The sequence below is a fragment of the Vanessa atalanta genome, chromosome 1, assembly GCF_905147765.1.
Source record: "Vanessa atalanta chromosome 1, ilVanAtal1.2, whole genome shotgun sequence".
NCBI lineage: Eukaryota > Metazoa > Arthropoda > Insecta > Lepidoptera > Nymphalidae > Vanessa > Vanessa atalanta.
The window spans coordinates 7,782,529-7,802,499 of record NC_061871.1 but is presented as its reverse complement, the minus strand read 5'-3'; the positions used below and the strand labels follow the sequence as shown (position 1 = coordinate 7,802,499).

General features: G+C 30.6%; 1 protein-coding gene across 8 annotated transcripts in view; it reads left to right on the top strand.

The window, feature by feature from the left end:
* Positions 1–19,971, top strand: part of LOC125067766 (protein lin-10-like) — a 121,051-nt gene that overhangs the window by 59,094 nt on the left and 41,986 nt on the right. Inside the window, exon 1 of one of the 8 annotated variants that reach the window (XM_047676532.1) lies at positions 1,768–1,917. The exons of the other annotated variants lie outside the window; for them this stretch is intronic. The gene's annotated coding sequence lies outside the window, so the exon portion shown is untranslated. Of the gene's footprint in view, positions 1–1,767; positions 1,918–19,971 lie in introns of those variants that run through there. 8 annotated transcript variants of the gene reach the window in all.

Below are 19,971 nucleotides of genomic sequence, written 5' to 3'. Positions count from 1 at the left end.
TATCGAGAAAATGAAGTATTTATGTAAGTTATGTCAAGGTTTGCCTCTCGAAGTTTTTGTTCAGTGATCAAAAGAGGTCCATTAAGCTCAATTCACCGCTATATAAAAGAATGCCGACCCATGCTCTGAACCGGAAGAATCGATTTCAATCTTCTGAACTATTTCGCCACAAAACTGAACGTACTGTTTTTTTTTGTACATTAGTAATTTAAGTACTTCAAAAATATGCAGACAACTGTATCCGCTTTTAAAAATGTTTTTTAAACAAAAGTACAACGTCGTAAGTTATACAGAAACATTTAATAATAATTATAATAGTAGTATTATGATTACTTTCGACCACACATAGTAAGTAGTTACGTAATAAAATATGTAGGTGAGATTCTGGAGTACTAAAAATTTTATTTTAGTATTCATAATAATTTTCTATTTTCAAACAATATTTATTTGTCATTTGAACAAAATAATTTTCAAACTTGATCCAATATGTTATACTCACGGAGCAGTTTTATTTTAAACCTTTTGTACTACCCATTGTTTTGTCTGTCACTGAGTCATTAGTCGCTTCAGCTGGGAATCACCGCGTAGCGTCGAGTCTTTATTTCAGCCACATAACAACACTACATGACTACGTTCGCCACCAATGTATATTCCACTTTAATCTTTATTCTATGTGGAATAAGAGTCACAGTCGATTAGAACTTCGACGATGTCTACTTCGTTCTGTGAGAAAGATAGCGTCCATTCTTTACTATGTTTTTCTTTTGACTCATTTTATATTCATATAGTTTGGTATTACATATCTCTTCATTGTGGAAGTAATATTGTATCTTTGGACAATATTTGTAACCAAGATTAAAACACAGTACTTATTCAGTCTGAATTCTTCTTCTAGATATCTTTACTTTACAAAAGAAATATTGTATAATACTTTATTCTTATTATGAAAAAACTTGGTTTGGTTTTTGACATTTTTATTGCTCTATAAGATATTTTTCTATATCTCAGTTCAATTACACACAAAGTGAAACCATGATATGTATAATGGTTATATTTTTCGGGTATAAAATATATCTTGTATTTAAAAAATAGTGTGATTGTGTTTCATGTAGGAATTATTGCAAGTTATGAAAGGATTCGGAATTGTTGTCCTCGGATGTTTGCTGTTGTGTCGGGATGCGGGAATATGAAAATGTTTCCTGATGTTTGCCCAACCGTGTTAAGTTGATTTATTGTAGGTGCCTCCCATGTTGTAACTCGATAAGAGAAAACGGATTCTTTATAAAACTGCCACTAAAACATGTTTTAATGTAAAATTGGCGTTTATTTGTAGTCTTCTATCAATGGTAGAGTTACTTTGTTGTCTTCATTCAACTTGTCTTGACTTTATATTGTCGTAATATTTGTTATTTTATAACAGGAAGTCCTTTGGATTTCGTTTCCACTTACTTGCGAAGTAATTTATTTCGCCAATTCAATTTCCAGTCAATCAAATCTAATATCGAGTAAATAAAGTGTCATAAAGAAGCCTCCGATGACCTTAATAAATTCTATCACCGAGCAAAAGCTTAGATGTTATATAAACGGTACTGCTATCAAGTATTCACCCATGAATTCTATCAAGCACGGACCCTTCAACACGCTATCGGAATTCGGAAACCTAGAAAGGTTTGACAAGACCATTATGCGAATCCATCCCCTACGCAGGGTGTTACGCATGCGCGACAGCCGACGCGCCGCCCGCAGTTGCTTCACCACACGTCACCCGTGCACACGTTACCAGCTACCACTCTGCCGCAGTTGACGCAGTGACGTTCGATAACTTATCGACAATCGAAACGTGTTGAGGTGTTGTGTTACGGATGTGATGAATGCGGTGAATGGATTGCGCCCGTGAACAACTTGCTCGGATGTGATGTAAGTTTAAGTGTGATGCGCATGTTGCTTGTATGTTCATATGGTTAATGTGATACTAAAGTTCAATTATTTCGTAATACATGTGGAATTGACAGGGGTGATGTTGACGTAAGAGTTAATATTCAGTCGCTCGGTTACATATGGGTCGGATTTCTGAAGGGCAAATGTTACAGGTTTTGTTTTAAAATGGTTTGTTACCTACAAATATATTTTTGTTTAAAATTCGTAGAGAACTTGTTATAAATATGAGTATTATAGTTTTTTAAATATATTTTCTTTATGATTGTCCATCATTAAATCGCAATGTTCAGTTTTCGAAAGTATGACGTAAATCGAAATAAAACTTCTCTAAGTATTTATTTCGTAACCCTGACCGATTTAATGTGACATCCTAAGAATTTCCTTAAAAGGAATTAATGTCAAATACCTCTTATGGGATTTCGTGAAAAGGGGTTACTTTGACATTTTATATGTGTTTGTTTTTAGATTTTTTACTCATAGAAAACCTTTTTTACGTACTTAAGAATATAACTATGATATTTATTTTGTATTCTTACTCGTATCAATATTTACTAGTAATTTGCTTTTTGTATAACTATTTCAAGTAGTCTTTTTAGTATTCAATATGTTTTTAAAACCGTTAAACGTTAAAGTAAAAAAATTCATAATAATTCACGAATATAAAAATATTTCTACATTATCATAAAATTGAACTCTGACATTTCAAACGATATTAGACTGGATTTTCTTGTCGCTCAAATTTTATCAAGGTTAATAAATAATCTTGTTTTATTATGCTACGTGTTTTCAGTTTAACATTTAGCTTTTTAAAAGTTACTTTTTATTATTAGCGTGAAAAGACTATAAGGTGTAGAACTAACATTTTGACCCTGTAAATAACATGAAACTTAAAACTGTACAGAACCAAACCGGCATACGAATTTCGAGATTCACAGTCGTGTTCCTTCCCTATATAGTATCATCACTTTAATATATAGTCAGTCGGATAATGTTTATTATAAAATTATTGTTTTGAACCATTTAACTATGAAAATGTATAATGTGTTTATTTAGAAAATCTTAGAAAATCGACGTGGTTTTTCTAAATATACACATTATTTATACAACGAATGCAACTTTTAGACTCGTCTGGTTATTATACGAGTAAGTATGTGTTATTGCTTGTAACGTTCTGCTAGACGAGGCAATTAATATTTTATTTTTGTATCAAAAACGTCCTAATTTTTCAGAGTCTAGGAATAAATGTGTTTATTATTTTATGAATAAAATTATTATATAGGAAGATAATATAGCAATTACTGAAAATAAAAAAGAAAAACCAAATGCATGAACCTCGTCTAAAGTGTATTAATCAAACTTATCAACTTAAGTCTAAATAATGAACGCACAAAAGTGCAAAAAACTAAATTTTACATGAAAATGTTATTTATATGATGCAATTGTCCACACTACTCACGGCGACGCCCAGTAATTCAAGTAGTTTACAAGTTGATCAAATTTCTACACAAATCAGCGGGTAACGTAACAATAATAGTGTTTGTTCTGTTAAAACGTTCACTTAAAACTGAGCTTTGCACACACTAAAGTTTGCTGCATCCCTTCAAGTATGTATTATAAAAGATTGAATGTTTACGCTTCCGATGCTCCGATGATGAAATATTAAAATTCGATATTATGTTACGCGTTTTAATCAACGTAATGGATATTCGAAAATATATTGTACCCTTGTTTTTTGATATTATTATTTTATCAATATATATTTTGTTTATAAAACATTCGAAAATATTTCAATATCAAGTAGACCTGTTTGTTTAAAATTAAGTTATCGGTAAGATTTATTTATATTAGATTTCTATATATTAGTTTAGGGTAATAATTTTTATTTACTCTTGCTAGGCTGCACATGTAATGCTAGTCTAGATTGTAAATAGTAATAATCTTTGTAAAAACTATCCTTGCCCGTGTAATACGGTCTCAGTCTTTTCACCCCGGCAGACAAAAGAAAAGTACGTGATCCTAATTATATAGAAGCTAGATATTCCTGTATCCATCGTGGTGAGTCAGCATGCGAATAGTTTTTTATTATTCCATAAAATATAACTATCATATTTGTTATATGTTTGCTTACGATAAATACTGTATAACAAATATTGTATTATTTAGAATTTTAATTTATGCTTTAATGAATATTTATATCATAAAATTTCTAGGTTCAAGTTTGTCCTTGATAGGATACCATAAATCAATACATATTAGACGAACGATGAAAGTTATATTAGTATTTTTATAAAAACTATGGAACAAATAGGGCGTTTAAAATTTGAAGATAGATTTGATATACGTCAATTTGAACACAGGTCACTTCATTGTTAATGCGATCCTATAAGCAAGACAATAAATACCCTTGTGCTTCTGACTGTATCAATACTGACTTATCCTTAACTCAACAAAGCAAGACATTTTGTACTTGATAATAAAATCCATATAGGAAATATTCCAGATAAGGCCCTACTAAATGATATATATGATTTCAATTTAATATTATTAATTAAAATACATATCGCAATGAATGATTGTACGATGAGTCATATACTGTAGTCAACTAATGGCGTTTGAAGGGGCGCTACCCTCTAATCCGAATTACGAATCGAATAGCGAGGGGTAAAACTTGAGGGTACCTCTGCGGTCCACTGGAGAACGATGTAAATATTATCACGACGCAAGGATGATTGTTCATCTTGTTTCTTGGATTTATTCTACGAATCATGTGTTTTCTATACGTATACATTAATTAAATATTATTATTTAAAATTATTACTTTTCTTTTTTATTTATAGCAAATTGTAGAGTGAGTTTTGTGGGTTATGTTGTAAGAAATTTAAGTCTTATTAAAATTGGTTATAAAGATTCTGAAACAACGATTAAAAAACGAACATGAAGTCATAAATGGTGTATAATTATAAATATGTCGTGTCTATCTGTACTTAGATCTGTAACAAAGGACAGATGTACGTAATTCAAAGTGTACGTGATATTCGACAAAATGGAGATTTGCGTAACCAATTACAATTGAACATAGATAGAGCTGGAATTGATTTATTTCATAGAATGTTTGTTATATTAATCAAAATAAATTAGTTTATCTTTGCATGAAAACATTAACACAAAATTTGTAACAATATAAACCTTATTATTATATCCGGTTTGTTATAATAATTTTCAATAGTAGTATTCACTATCGTAAATGTTTTATGTATTAAATGATCTTTTGATATTAGTGATGATAACTTTTATCTAAAAAATAAATAGAAAAGAACAGTTAGTGCCATTTAAAAAACGCTTTGAGAAATACTTCATACGAGGCTATTGGCAGTGCTAGGAGATACCGGTTGACCTAGAAAGCGGGAAATTTGCATATCGGTAATACCGCTGTATAGATTGCAGCCTGTTCTGCGGGTCGCCTATTTCACGTTACACTTTCAAGTATTGGTATCTATAATATGATCACGGTATTATACTCAGATTAAAATATATTTTTTTAACTAAGAATACTTTAAAAACAATTATTACGTTTGATATATTCGAACATTAAATACTCATTGTCGATTCTACCAAAAAAACTCGGTATTATAAAACCTATGTATATATATGCTACATCACATACGTCATTTTAAAGTTAGCTCAAAATAAAATATATATTATTTTTGAGCTTATTTATTATTATTTCAACTTTAGGCAAGTTGCGTGCCTCAGTGATATATTAGTTAAGTTCTGAAAAACCTCAGTACCAAATATGTTAATGCATTTATCAGTCTCCACCTAATTCGTAGTAAAATACTCTACTACTAGATAACTCTACTACTAGAGGAGTTTTAAAATCACTTATCCGAGATATATGGTTAAAATCTTCTTCTTATGTGAAGGAGCACATGCTTGCTGCATTGCGGATTGGCCTATATACTTATGTTTTAGTACTTATTTAGACACATGCATTTTACCTTACGATATTTTCCTTTAACACTGAACATGAGATGAATTTTAATCATAAAACTAATCGATAGATTCAGTAGTGTTTCTATTTTGTTTGATCGATTATTTTACTCGGTTGATTAAGTATTAAACATAAACAGTATATTAGAAACATTCATTAATGCACACACATGCACGCACATAATTATGACTATACGTTATCATAATTTCGTTGTGAATTAATAATGACATTATAAACGTTGGGTAAAAGGTTTTGCGCTAGTTCGGCTATTTTCAACCTTCTTTTGTTACCACATATTACAGCCTAATTATTTATTTCTTTTTTAATAAATCATACTTTTTAAATGCTGGGCTAACTATCGAAATGAACTGCTTTAAAAATGGAAGTATTCGTTTTTCTTCCGTAAAACAAAAAAGAACGAATAAGAAAAAATTACAAAGGTAATTTAAAAAGTTAATTATGAATAATGCACAACCTAGGGGTTTCAAATAAGGCTCTCTATGCCTGGGACTATATAAGATGTCCTATACGTAAACTAGGTAGTACATACATCATAATAATAATCTCATAATAGCATATGTAGTTCGTTCATTTACTTGTAAGTTTAATTTCAATGCTAAACCTTTACTTTGAAAAGGGTAACATTCTAAGATAGTGTGCTCTCAGTTTAAACAATATATTGTATCGTTGAAAGCGTTTGTAATGAATGACTATGTAGAAACACGGCGATGTAAATTTAATCATTTAACAAGAAACATTAGTGTTCGTATAACATTTAGATTGATACAAACACTATTAAGCGACTATTGCATTATGAGCCATCATAACCTAACAATTAGAACCGTTTTTCTATATTATTTAAGTACGGATAAATACTCTTTGTCAACTGCTTAACATACACATGTGTGATTCATAACTGTTGCAAGATGATGGAAATATTAAGGAAAACTCTCTTTTATATATAATGGTTAATTCGTTACTAGCATTTTTAAGTAGTTATTTTACTCAAATAAAATTTCTATAAGGTATTAAACTTTTAAGTAAAACATTATTTAATTTCAACTGACAACAGTTTTTTTTATCTAAACTTTACCCGCAGACCCCTTTTCAGCGGCCATCTTAACGGCGAGCTTTTATTTCAAGTGCATTTCCTTGTAAATCGCTTGGAAATATTAATGCCATTGACTTGTTCATTCTGGCTCCTTAAATGCGGCGTACTTCGCTGGAGACGGCGACGTGGTAACTACAGTGCTCATGTCTGTATAATCCGTGGACATGTGCAGTATGTTTCTGTTTGGTATTTATTGTGTAAAATTATTGAATGTCATTAAAAATACCTGATAGAAATGGATTTGTCTAATACATAACATAAAACTGAAAAAATACGGTCCTATAAATTTTATAAAAAAAAAAAATCCATAGATAACATTGAGATATTTTTTATGAGGTGTTTTTATTTAATTTAATTTTTTATAAGTGATTGTTTTAAGAAAAGTACTTTTTATGTTACTGGCAATTTTGGTGATAATTGTAAGTCACTAAATATATCTTATAATTATAATTATAAAAGTATGAACATGAAAAACATTAAGCGACTACTCTCAATAGCGGGTATATTATTATATATACTTCAATTAATGATGCATATTAATGACTTCAGCGAGGATAAAACAAACATCTCCCAATGTTGGCGGATCGTGGCTCGACCCTCGTGATTGCGGAGCTAATGACTCAAAACATACCAATTTATTCTTATCATCGCCAAAATTCAAACAGGAACCCCGTCTACTTACATTGGAGTCATCCGTTACAAATGAAGCTGTTATGAAACCTTTCATTTTGTACGGCTATAAATATATTTTTGGTTCTCATTTCTTTTACAAATTTATAAATAAGATGTTTCAAATGAAACACAATCATTCCAATTCTCAACCATTCGATCTTCGAATTCCACGCTTCGCAGTCTGCAGTCATTGCTTACGTCACATTATAGTACATTTGTTAATATTGACTTCATGAATATATATATATATATATATATATATATATATATATATATATAATATATTGACTTCGTTAAAGTTCATACTAAATTCAATTTAGAGTATAGTGTATAGTAAGACTGGAAAGTACAAAATATAACAATTGAAAAACGGTTTTATCATTGTTATTTGTAGGGACTCATCAATGCTCGTCAACTAAGGCTAATCTCGAGATTTTTACTAGGAGCCATTTAAGAGTTCCACTAACTCTACTTGCCATCATCACATTCACGATAGTAGTTACAAAGTTTTGGAATGATACGACATTCAGGAGCTCTGAATGTCTTTTGTGTCTGCGTATTATTTTATTTTGGCATCATTTATTCTTTCCCAGGTGCGCTTATAGAAATATTTTAAAGAGATAATCTGGTCTTTTATACTTATTTTCTTGTAACTTGATCTCTGTAAAATTTTTCTGGTACATAATTTAGTGTTATTTGTGACGAAATCTTCATTTGTTGATTTTGTATATCCATAAAATATAAATAAACTAAGATGTTAGACACGATACTAGTTGATAAAAAAGTGTTTATACATTAAGAACGGTATAACCCGTTCTTAATGTTGACATAAACTAAAGATATATAATAGGTCCCAATTCGCCCAAGCTTCACTGAGTTTTTATATCCCTATTTTTTACGTTGGAAGAAAGCATCATGAATAACGTTTTATGTGTGGGATGAAATTCTACCATATGTACATTCGCACACTCACACATAGTTGTGTGTGAGTGTGCGAATGAAACAAGCTACTAACCTTTTTCTTAACAATGGGTAAGGTTTTCCCAGCTGTTAAATAAGAGCATATATTCATTACATATTGTTACTTTAGTATCAAATAAGCAAATAACGATGGAAAATATCTCCTAAGGTTCAATAATAACTACTTGTTTTTAAATCAAGATTCTTTAAAACACATAATTTTAAAGCGAGCAAATATGACGTAGTATAATTAACCCCGTTCAATACTATACTATTAATTACACGTATTAATGTTTCGGTAATAAATACGGTTCATTATAATAATGCGAATGTCGTACGGTCGGCGTGAGCTCGCGTCGGTCCACCTCGGCGACCAGGATAATATGTCGCACACTGGTAGAGCGGTTACATAGCAATGTAAGAAGTCGATTTATGTGTCCCAATATATCAGGATTAATTGTTCAAGTAGATAAACCAAAACGGGAACATTAAGAAGATCTTACATTAAATTCATGACGGACGACTGTAATATATATTTGACTCGTTGACTCATGGGAGAGATTAGTATTCGAAACCCTGGACGCAGACAGTTTATAAACCCATTTTTCTTCTATACAGGCAACATGCCAGAGCTGTCGCGGCTTATGATGTAGCTCTTACAAACATGGGAAGAAAAAATGCAAGTGCGGCCAGCACTTGCATTTTTTCTTCCCGTCTTCATACATATTTTTCGTAAAGTTCACTATGTCGGATATAAAATATAGGTATATATAATTTTTGTTAGTGATGAAAAAAATGTATTATTTCAATTTGTTACTCATGCTGATAAGATAACTGTATGGCCAACTCTTGTGTAAATATATTTTTAATAAATAAATATACCATGTTCAGTAGAGCACATCTGATTAAACAAGCGATTACCGTACACTTAACCGGACCTAGCCAGTTAACTCCACAGCCATGTGTATCAACCGCACGATATGCCCTACGATCGTTAACAGGGTCATTGACTGCACTGCGGGGTTGGCAAACAACCCATTTCGATTGAGCTCAGTTCTCTATTCTGCATATTATGTGCTCCGTTTATATTAGTCGATCGACTCTTGAGCACCAGTCGAGACAGTCTTAAGGTATTGCCCCATTTACAATTAAATGGCACGAAGTCGTCTAGGTTTAGGTACGATTGTTTAACGTGACGAATAGATGTAACTAAATGTAGTTTGATTGGTACTCTTCGTGGCATTTTATTGACATGCTTAAAAAGTTATTATATGAGTTGGAAAAATAAGTGCGACTTTATTTTGATAAACTTTTTATTATATATATTTTTTAAACCGCTTTCAAGAAAATAACCAGTTTATATATTAGGTGTTTGTTATTTCCGAACGGCGTCAATAATTAACAGATTAGAAAAATTTAAGAAAAAATTGTAGTGTGATTTTTTTCCGATAACATACACAATTTGTCATAATGTCAGTGTCAAAACCGAGAATAAATTAAAGAAATGTTAGATTGTTTTAAGTGTTATAAGTTACTTCTGAGTGTTTTGTTTTGTGTCACATAAAAGCTATTTCGCTGTAACGGAATATCACTTGTCTAGTTGTATTAAGTAAAATGTTTGTATTTACTAAAGTGAAATTTAGATTTATATTATCCTGTACATATTTGTGTGAAACAAACAGTACTTGATACCTTTTGTGAATATAAACAAAGTAATTGTACATGGTTATATTTGTTTTATTATATATAGACACATGCTTGTGTAGTGTGATGTTTCCATTATTTAGTTCGTTTGTGAACTCTAATATAGAAAAGGGTCAAAATCGTGAAATTGTTTAGTGCTTTATTCTGAGTTACCGTTATTTCACTGACCGTCTCCAAGCGTTTATCATTCAACACTAAAATTGTTAAAAATGATCAACACTTTAATGTAACACTCAATGATGAGGTAAATAAAAAAAATGATAATTAAAAAAAAAGAAATACAAATGTGTATTTTTTGTATATGTCAGAAAACACTTCAATATTCGAATCTCTACGTTTATAAATTACTCGTTGTCACTCACTGCTTCGCTCACAGGACAGTAGTTTAGGAGCGGTCGTCAGGTGTTAAGTTAAAAATAGTACCTTTTGTCCTTCCTTGGGCTTCAAGCTTATGACTCATATATATTTTATTTATATATATAAGATCGACACATACTGTTAAACATAATCCAAAAAAGAATATTCCCTCAAATAATACGGCGTATAAATTATTATAAACGTCTTAATTTGAATCTGACAATTTACAATTTGACGTAGAAACGACGTCTATATTACTTTTATGAATGTTATTATTTCGTTTCTCATCCTTATTTTACTTCATCTACTCCATCTTCATTTTTTGAAAGTATGACAGGAACGAGTTGTCATGTCAATTAATATAAACCAGAAAATCAAATAACATTGACTAATGAGTTAATATTGGGATTAAATTTACCAGTTTAATATGATTATGCCGGCGTAATAGACTGACTGACGTAAATGACAAGTAAAAAAGACAAAATTAACCCTATGACCACGGTGCAAAACAATATTCAATTATTAATTCGTTTTTAAAACAAATTGCTGCAATTAGACAAGGCGTTCACGTAATCATTGGATATTTCAGTGTCACTAATATAAATTGACTTAGTGTTAATGCATTGTGCATGCCCGTCGCGGTATATACCTTCCACTCATAACATATTCTAACGCCAAACAACAATCATTTGTAAATTTAGAGGGCGAGTGAGTTAGTGTAACTAAAGGCCCAAGAGACGTAACATTTTAGCTTCCAAGGCTGTCGGCGTATATGCGATGTAAAAGATGATTGATATTTATTACAGCCCCAATGTCAATGGGCAGTGGTGGTTACTTACCATCAGGTGGCCCCTTTACTCGTCCATTTTCTTTTTAATAAAATAAATAGGACACACAGCTCTATCGTACTTTAGTTGCAGCTCTATATAAAAATAATAACTACGGGATAATCGTTTCATTCCCGCTCGCACGGAAGCAATATGGCGTTGACATATCTATGTGTGGAGCTAATCTCCACCCGGCACTGCATTCGTTTAATGCGGAATACTCGCACAATTCCTTTTGTTCTGTACTCTGCAAAAAAGTAAAGTATTGGACAATCTTCAGGAATAAGCTAACGTAAGAATAGAGAATTTTCTAAATAGCGGATCGTGTTGAACTTACACTATATTGCAAATATTTAACTTACAGCATCTTGAGTATTTAATGACGATATTGATCAAGAACATTTAGCTGGTTTTTGGCAAAGCTTCTATATTTTCGTTTTGAATTTAGCACCAACATGTTACTTAGAGCAATGACATGCTGTGTCTGGTGCTAAAATAATTATAAATGCATTTTTTTTTATAATCGGTAAAAGTGAATTCCGTTTAAATCGATTATATAATCTAATTTCAAATGTTTTTTTTTATACGTGTTGTGTAACTTACGTTATTTTTTCTTTTATTTACAGGTAAGTATAAAAAATATGAAGCCACCAAATCCACCACAATACGAAAATAAACTACATTCTCAGCTCGTAGGTAATGTACCAAACACTAAAATAATCCTTGACTTGAGTCACAAGTCCAGTAAAGCGCTCATCTGCAATCTTATACAGTAACCGTTTCTTGACCCCTCCTAAGACTGCATTATGTTCTGTGGTGTGTTTTTTTTTAAATAATGATTTATTAATATTAAAATATATTGACTTTATATAGCAAGAAATATAAAATTTTCGGTGTCTGTTAACAACTATCTGTTAGGATAATACACAACATTGTTCATTGTATGGATACTATGTTAGAGACATTAACGCAAGCGTAAACAAGTACTTAATAGTTTCAACTTAGTCGGATAAACAAAGCTGAAATGCATAAAATCCAAACAAAATCAAATTAATTGCTTCTATATATTAACTGTTAGTGAAAACGAATAAATCGAAAAAAGAAATAAAATATGAAATAATAATTATTTTATATTTCGTATAGTAATAGCCTAAACTATAAATAACATTTTATGTGTTCTAAGATGTTACCCATTTTCAAGTGCAAGAATTAATTTATATATGTATATAACTCGGTTTTATCAATATACGATGTATGGCTAAAGTAAGATTAGAAACACTCTTAAAACAGATAATTAAAATATTTTATACATATAAATGTATCATACATACGTATCTAAATATATATATAAATGTAATTAAATTCAAGTCATTCATTCGTCTCGTATAATTTCTTACATTATACGTACATTGTATAACTCGAAGGGATTATTCACATCTCAACGACGCAAGCTACACGTCATCCCACCCATCCCCCTACTCTTTCTTCCGATTTTCACTCGCGTATCCTATTTTCAAGTCTCGCCAGTAAGAAATAAGATTTTTACTCTTTATTAGACAAAAACGTGATTCTTATTTTAAAAGTATAACTCAGGCAAGAGAAAGTAAAGATTTGTCCCATTATTTTTTTGCCTCATTCGAATTAAACCTGTATATATTTAAAATAAATGTTATATACATGATATCCATAATATATATGGCATAAATAGCGTTGGTTTAAACACATCCATAGCATTCAAAAAGGTACAAACTATTCTTAAAGAACTTTTGTTTTTATTTTCTATAAAACCTTTATTTTAATAAAAATAAAATTTTAAAATTATACATATAAATATATATGTAAAGTAACTAATTAAAAAGTAAGCAGTCAATTATTTTTGAGTCAATTATTTGTTCTATTAATATGATTACGCTATGTGATTAAAATATGCATGTTTTGTCATGTATTCAACTCCCAAGTAACACGTTATTTGTATTTACAATATGAATACTTCTGCACAATATCTTACAGCTACGATCTCACGGTTCGCGAGAATTGAAAATGACTACAGAATATTCTCGTATAGATTGCGAACATATAACAAAGGATTTTCATTGATATTCAGTAACAAAAACATATTTATTGTTGTTTTTATTTCTAAAGAAAAATTGGTAAGGTACGAGCAAGTATTATATTTTGTATATACAATTTTGAGATGAATTTGTGCATTAGTAAAAATTATATTTAAAAATATTTTGGTGCTATTTATTTTAGGTTTACATGTAATACAACACATAATAAAAGTAAAATTAAATATGTAATTTAATAATGTAAACGCATAAACATTAATGCTTCATAAATTTTGTCATAGGTGTACTCGGGATTTGTAATTTAACGTGTCGCGGCTCCTTTGTGAAATTTATTGTGCGTATAGACAATATCGGGCGCAGAGGCGCGTCGTAATGCAAAGTAAATTTTGTGCCTCGTTCATGTTTATTGGACATTTTGTACGAACGACGCGTTGCCCTCGTATTTTATAAGGTTTGATAAGTATATACTCCGTGTATTCTACACGTTCGTTCATGTTTTAATGTCCTTACTTATTTAAAGGATTTTTCTTTAGTAACATCAATAAAAGTCATCGAGTCAGTGGATTGGTTTTTCATTATACTTTGACACTCATATATAATATATATATGTATGTAAAAGAAAATCACATTTGCAGTAAAAATAAAGTACTAAAAAAGAATGGCTTTTAATAATTATTAACGATTAAGAAATTATACAAGATTTTTATTGTTGATGATCAAAATTAATTACTTTTCTTTATTAAAGCACAAATTCAATTCGCACGTCGGAGTCCATTTTACTCAAATACTACTTAATGAGCTTTTCTGCAGCACTCGCTAACAAGTTTATTGGATTTGATAAGAAATTAAAAAATAATCAGTAGTGAAAGAGTTAGTTAAACCGTCGTTGTACAACCTAAAAAAAGGGCAACATCCATCAAAGAATTTGATGACGGAATCGGTTATTACTTATCTGGGCAATGTTTTGCTTTGTCTGTGAACTAAATAACTTTATTAATGATGTGACTCTAATGAGGACGTTTATTTGGGGATAAACATTTCATTAGGCTGGCGTGTTTCTCTAACAGTGTTATCCACCTAAACATATAATACTAGTTTCTGTATATTATTCTGTTAATTGTATATTTTTTCAGCAACAATTTCATGATAATAATCATTTAGGTTTTATAACATATTTTCGTTTTTGGGTTAAACTTGTGCTTTAAAATTTTGTTAATATAAAGTCAAATGTGAATCCTTCTCTCAAAGATAATTACGGATATTTAGTACTACGAAAACATGTCTTCTTTACCAAGACTTTTTTGAAATTTTCATGTTTAATTTATCTAACCGCATTAAGAGACGAGATGGCTTAATGGTTAGAGACGATTCTTAACTGTAGATTGCTAATTCATATCCAGGTAGGTACCATTTAAATTTTCATGTGTTTAATTAGTGTTTTTAATTAATTTCGTACATTTTCAATGACGAAAGAAAATTATTTTTGCATTTTTGGATTAAAATCTGCCATTTGGGCATTAATCATGTATTTACCAAGCCGCATTACAGTAGCGTCGTGGAGTAAGCTCTAATAGGTAGGCTCTCGGCCCAGTAGAGGATTATTCAAAGTTGACATATGTTACATACATGACTGAACGTATATTGTATACATCTGACATGTTGGATATGTTTGATGACTTTCAGTCATGTATGTAACGTATTAAACATGACTTTGTTGAAAATAGGTTAATTATTCAAAGTTGTTCGGTCATCAAAGGGCGGTCAGAGATACAAAGCTCTATGTTTGTCTCAATAACCTTTCGACATAACTAATTGATTTTTAATTATTTTAATGATTAAGTATTTACACGGTATCCAAAAGCTTATTATCAATAAATCAATCGACGCACGGGTAAATTCAACTTTTTTTTTATGTTACGAACAAATATTTTAATACAATCAGTATTAATTCAATCGATCTTACCGCCTCTAATGTAAAGACGCCTCAAAATCGCGCTTTTCCACTCTTAAATTTATAAAAATAACTTATATAATACTAATCCCTTGCAAATAAAAAAACAAGTTGTGGTTAGTTTTATTTATATAATAGGAAATATGTTCTTTAACTCTACTGATAAGAAAGTTACTATGTGACAAGAATATAATTATAGTTTATTTTTTTCGAATTATAGTTCATTTATTTTTAAAATGCGACTGGCATTTTTTTTCAGTAGATATCTTCAAATTTTGTGCAAAGTTTTCGTGTTTCTTTAAGTTTTGGCAGCGTACGCTTGGAACGCGCCAGGCTCGCCAATTTTCTTTATAATTTTGTTGACTTAATAAGCGATATCTAACAAAGAAAGTAAAATATACAATCTTGTCTTGGGTGCTTCCGATCATACCAGCTATTCTCAGAATTACTTGACAGAAAAACGAATTCATTTTAATTTTCTCGATACGTGGTTGAATCATATATCACGGCACCTATAGCTAACAACTAGATCAGCGTAGCAGTTATTGTATACTACGAATAATCATGTAAGTCCCTAAATTTACTTGTAAGTTTAATTTTAGTGCTAAACCTTTGCTTTGAAGGGAAACAGTCTGAAATAGTGAGAGTAATTTCAGTTTAAACAATTTATCTCGTCGTCGAAAGCATTTGTAATGTATGACTATGTACAACACACATACATACATACACATATACAGCATAGTCATTAATTACGTGGTGATGTAAATTTAATCAGGCACGAGGTACAAAAGCAAATAATGCCAAATTACAAACTCCAAACTGCTTCTGAAATTTGTATTAATAAAAACTATTCTGAAAAACTTAGTTAATTTTTAATGAGCTGACTCGGGATTAATACTAGGATACGATATGCATCCCTCAAATTAGCTACCAGACCAACTATGTCTAGATATTAAATTTGTTTCTGTATCGTTTTTACTAATGCTTGTATATACCTAATATCCGACTACAGTTTGAATTACTTAGAAAAAAACATTACATTTTGTTTTTGAAATAGGTTTAACGTGTTTGCGAAATAAAAAAAACTTATCAATTTCTTACCTTAGTAGAAAGTTATTAGAAAGTTATAAGAATTTTCATCTACTTTTAAATCGCTTTTTTCTATCAATAAATAATAATTTTGTTTTGAAAAAAAAATTGTAAAGTCAGTAGAATTCGGTTTGTAATCGAATTGACGTATTTTCTTATCTACGAGGAGTGCAAGAATCCTTTATTAACTTACATGTACATATGTAAATCAAACTCACACAAATACATAAAAAGCGTCCGTATATTCTAATAAAATACATAATAATTGGACTATTGTATACTCAATAAACTCAAATTAATTTTAATTTATTTGATTATTTCAATTAGATACATTCTAAGATTCATTATAACTGCTAAATAAGTAGTGTAATTACTGAAAAAAATTTAAACCATCATTCCCATTAAAGTTACATTCTAAATTAAAATAAATGCTTTAGATGAAATTTCTAACCTGAATATCTAAAACTAAGCGCTTAACTCAGTGCATACTTAACCCCCTTAGGAACAACCGAGTTTAATTATAAGTAAATAGTGCCAGCTATTAGTCGCTTTCAAATATACATGATAATAATGGAAGGCTCTATATTATTAACATTTGGCCCTTTTATGAATAATAGTTAATGAACCGATCAGAATCATTTGTACTGTAATGTATTTAAATTCGTATTAAAGTTTAATTATTTCTAAGTTAAAAATTAAATGTAATAATATACTTATAGGACCACGTGACTTGTATTTTTATTCGTAGAGCCGTGTAGACATGATGTAGCAATCGTAATCGGCTTTCGCATCTACAATCTACATAGCTTACATCGCTGCTACGCGCTTACACTAGATAATAGTGAGAACCTTAGTAGTGTAGTAAAGGGAATATCATTCATTATTTATTTTTCATTAGCAAGTTAACTCCGCTCATAGTGTAATAATTTTAGTCAGTAATTAAAATAAAAAAATATTGTTGACTATATCTTTGCTGCCATTAAAATTAAAATAAGTTGTTGTCTCGTAATTTATTATGACACTTATAGGTTTTGTTAAGCAAATACTTAAAAATTCAAATAATCAATATAAATAATAAAATATTATTGACATAAATTATGACAAATTCAGATCGTGACCTAGTAAAAAAATAACAATAATATGTATTCAGTCTTCCGTTTTATTAAATCATTATAATATAAATAAAAATGTAATCGGCATACGACTTTGCAATTGAATACTTTAAAAGTACCAGACAAACAGATATGTTATAGATAAAACATGTCAAAAGTACTTTAACGGAACGCTACTCGCAATAAAAGGTTTAAAATAAGAGGCGAAGCGAGTATGGTACTTCATTTACAACGTCGCCTCTGCAATGAGGAGTCAAGTGGATTCACTCGGCGCCGGTGCAATTTGCGTCCCCGCGTTGCGCCTTTCAATACACGTAGATACTGTCATGATGAAATGTCAGTCTTATTTTCTAATATATTACCTTCGAGATATCTGCGATTTGTAACAATGTAAACTAAAAAAAAATTAATAATGATTTTTCTTACCGTGTAATACTGTAATAAGGATTATGATCGAACGGCAATCCGACACGACAAGTTCCCGAAAACCAATGGCTTTACATGGTTTAAACTTAGAGCTGAGAATTCTCGATATGAAATCAGGACCTCATGGCACGCAGCTTTATAAGCACGCCAATACACCAACAGGGCCTCGGGTTTTATAATAAAGATATTAAAGCACTACTAGTTAAAATATGGTTGAATGTGATACCAAATTGCCTTGAAAACATTCAAACATCGAATGATCATGAGATGATCATAATATATTTGTAAATCCCTATAACTAACGTACACACACAACATTACCTAACTTACTTTTATGATATGAATAAAAATATCTGTACTCTGATTTAGAAATATATAAAAAATATAGAGAAAAACTGACGTGATTAATAGAAACAAATATTATAAAATACTATTGTTATAGACCTCACGATGAAACATCTATAGAACAAAGGCAAGGTCATATCAACAACAAGTATTATATGATAGCCGGCTAACCTTTAAGCATTCCAGTTTCCCGGAAATAACGGGAGATGTGACTGTTATCAATAAAGCAACATCCCGGATATGTTCCATAACTTATGGTCGCGAATTTGTTCGCATGGACAAATGACGATTCATATTGAGAAATTTACATAGATATAGGCAGACATTTTCATTTCCTGATATTGATAGATTTTTTATTAGTAAAAGCGTTTGTATTGGAAAAATATAGCAACTGAACTTTTAAGAGCCGAGATGGCCCAGTGGTTAGAACGCGTGCATCTTAACCGATGATTTCGGGTTCAAACCCAGGCAGGCACCACTGAATTTTCATGTGCTTAAATTGTGTTTATAATTCATCTCGTGCTCGGCGGTGAAGGAAAACATCGTGAGGAAACCTGCATGTGTCTAATTTCAACGAAATTCTGCCACATGAGTATTCTGCCAACCCGCATAGAGCAGCGTGGTGGAATATGCTCCAAACCTTCTCCTCAAAGGGAGAGGAGACCTTTAGCCCAGCAGTGGGAAAATTTACAGGCTGCTAATGCTAAAATAATTAACTTTTAAAAATTTCTATAGAACTAATTGTGTAAAAGTGAAATATTGCATATTTGATCTTTGAGGTGTAATCTAGGATAACTAATACTTTCGTTTGGTCAAATTAACAACTGGATTTTATTATTTTTCATACAATATAATTAATTTGGTGGTTTTGTGCAAGCCCATCTAGTTAGGTTAGTAGGTCCATTCAACATATATTCTACCTCTAAGTAGTAATACATATTTTTGTTGTGTTCCGATTTGAAGGATAAGTGAGCCAGTTTTACTTCAGGCACAAGGAACAAAACATCTTAGCTCCCGATGTTGGTGACGCATTGCAAGGAATGCTTAATACTCTTTGGGTATGGTGACCAGCTACCATCAGGTGGCTCATTTGCCCGTCCACCTATCTTTATCATAAAAAAAAAACAAAGTTTAACAATGTTAGTTTAGTAGTTGCATTATTGTATATATTTTAGTAGTTGCTATATTGTTTTTAATTAATTTTGTGGGAATTTTAAAGAGCGACCAGCGTCCTTATTTTACATTTTATGTCAGTTGCTTTGAAATAAGTTCCTAGTGGTAATTCATAACGTTTTTTTTTTGTTTTTTAGGCATTTTTAAATTTGGACTGAAAATTATTGTTTTAATATTGATAAATAATCAGTGATTAATCAGAATATTTTTTTTTAAACTGTGAATTTGACTTAAATTTAAAAAAGC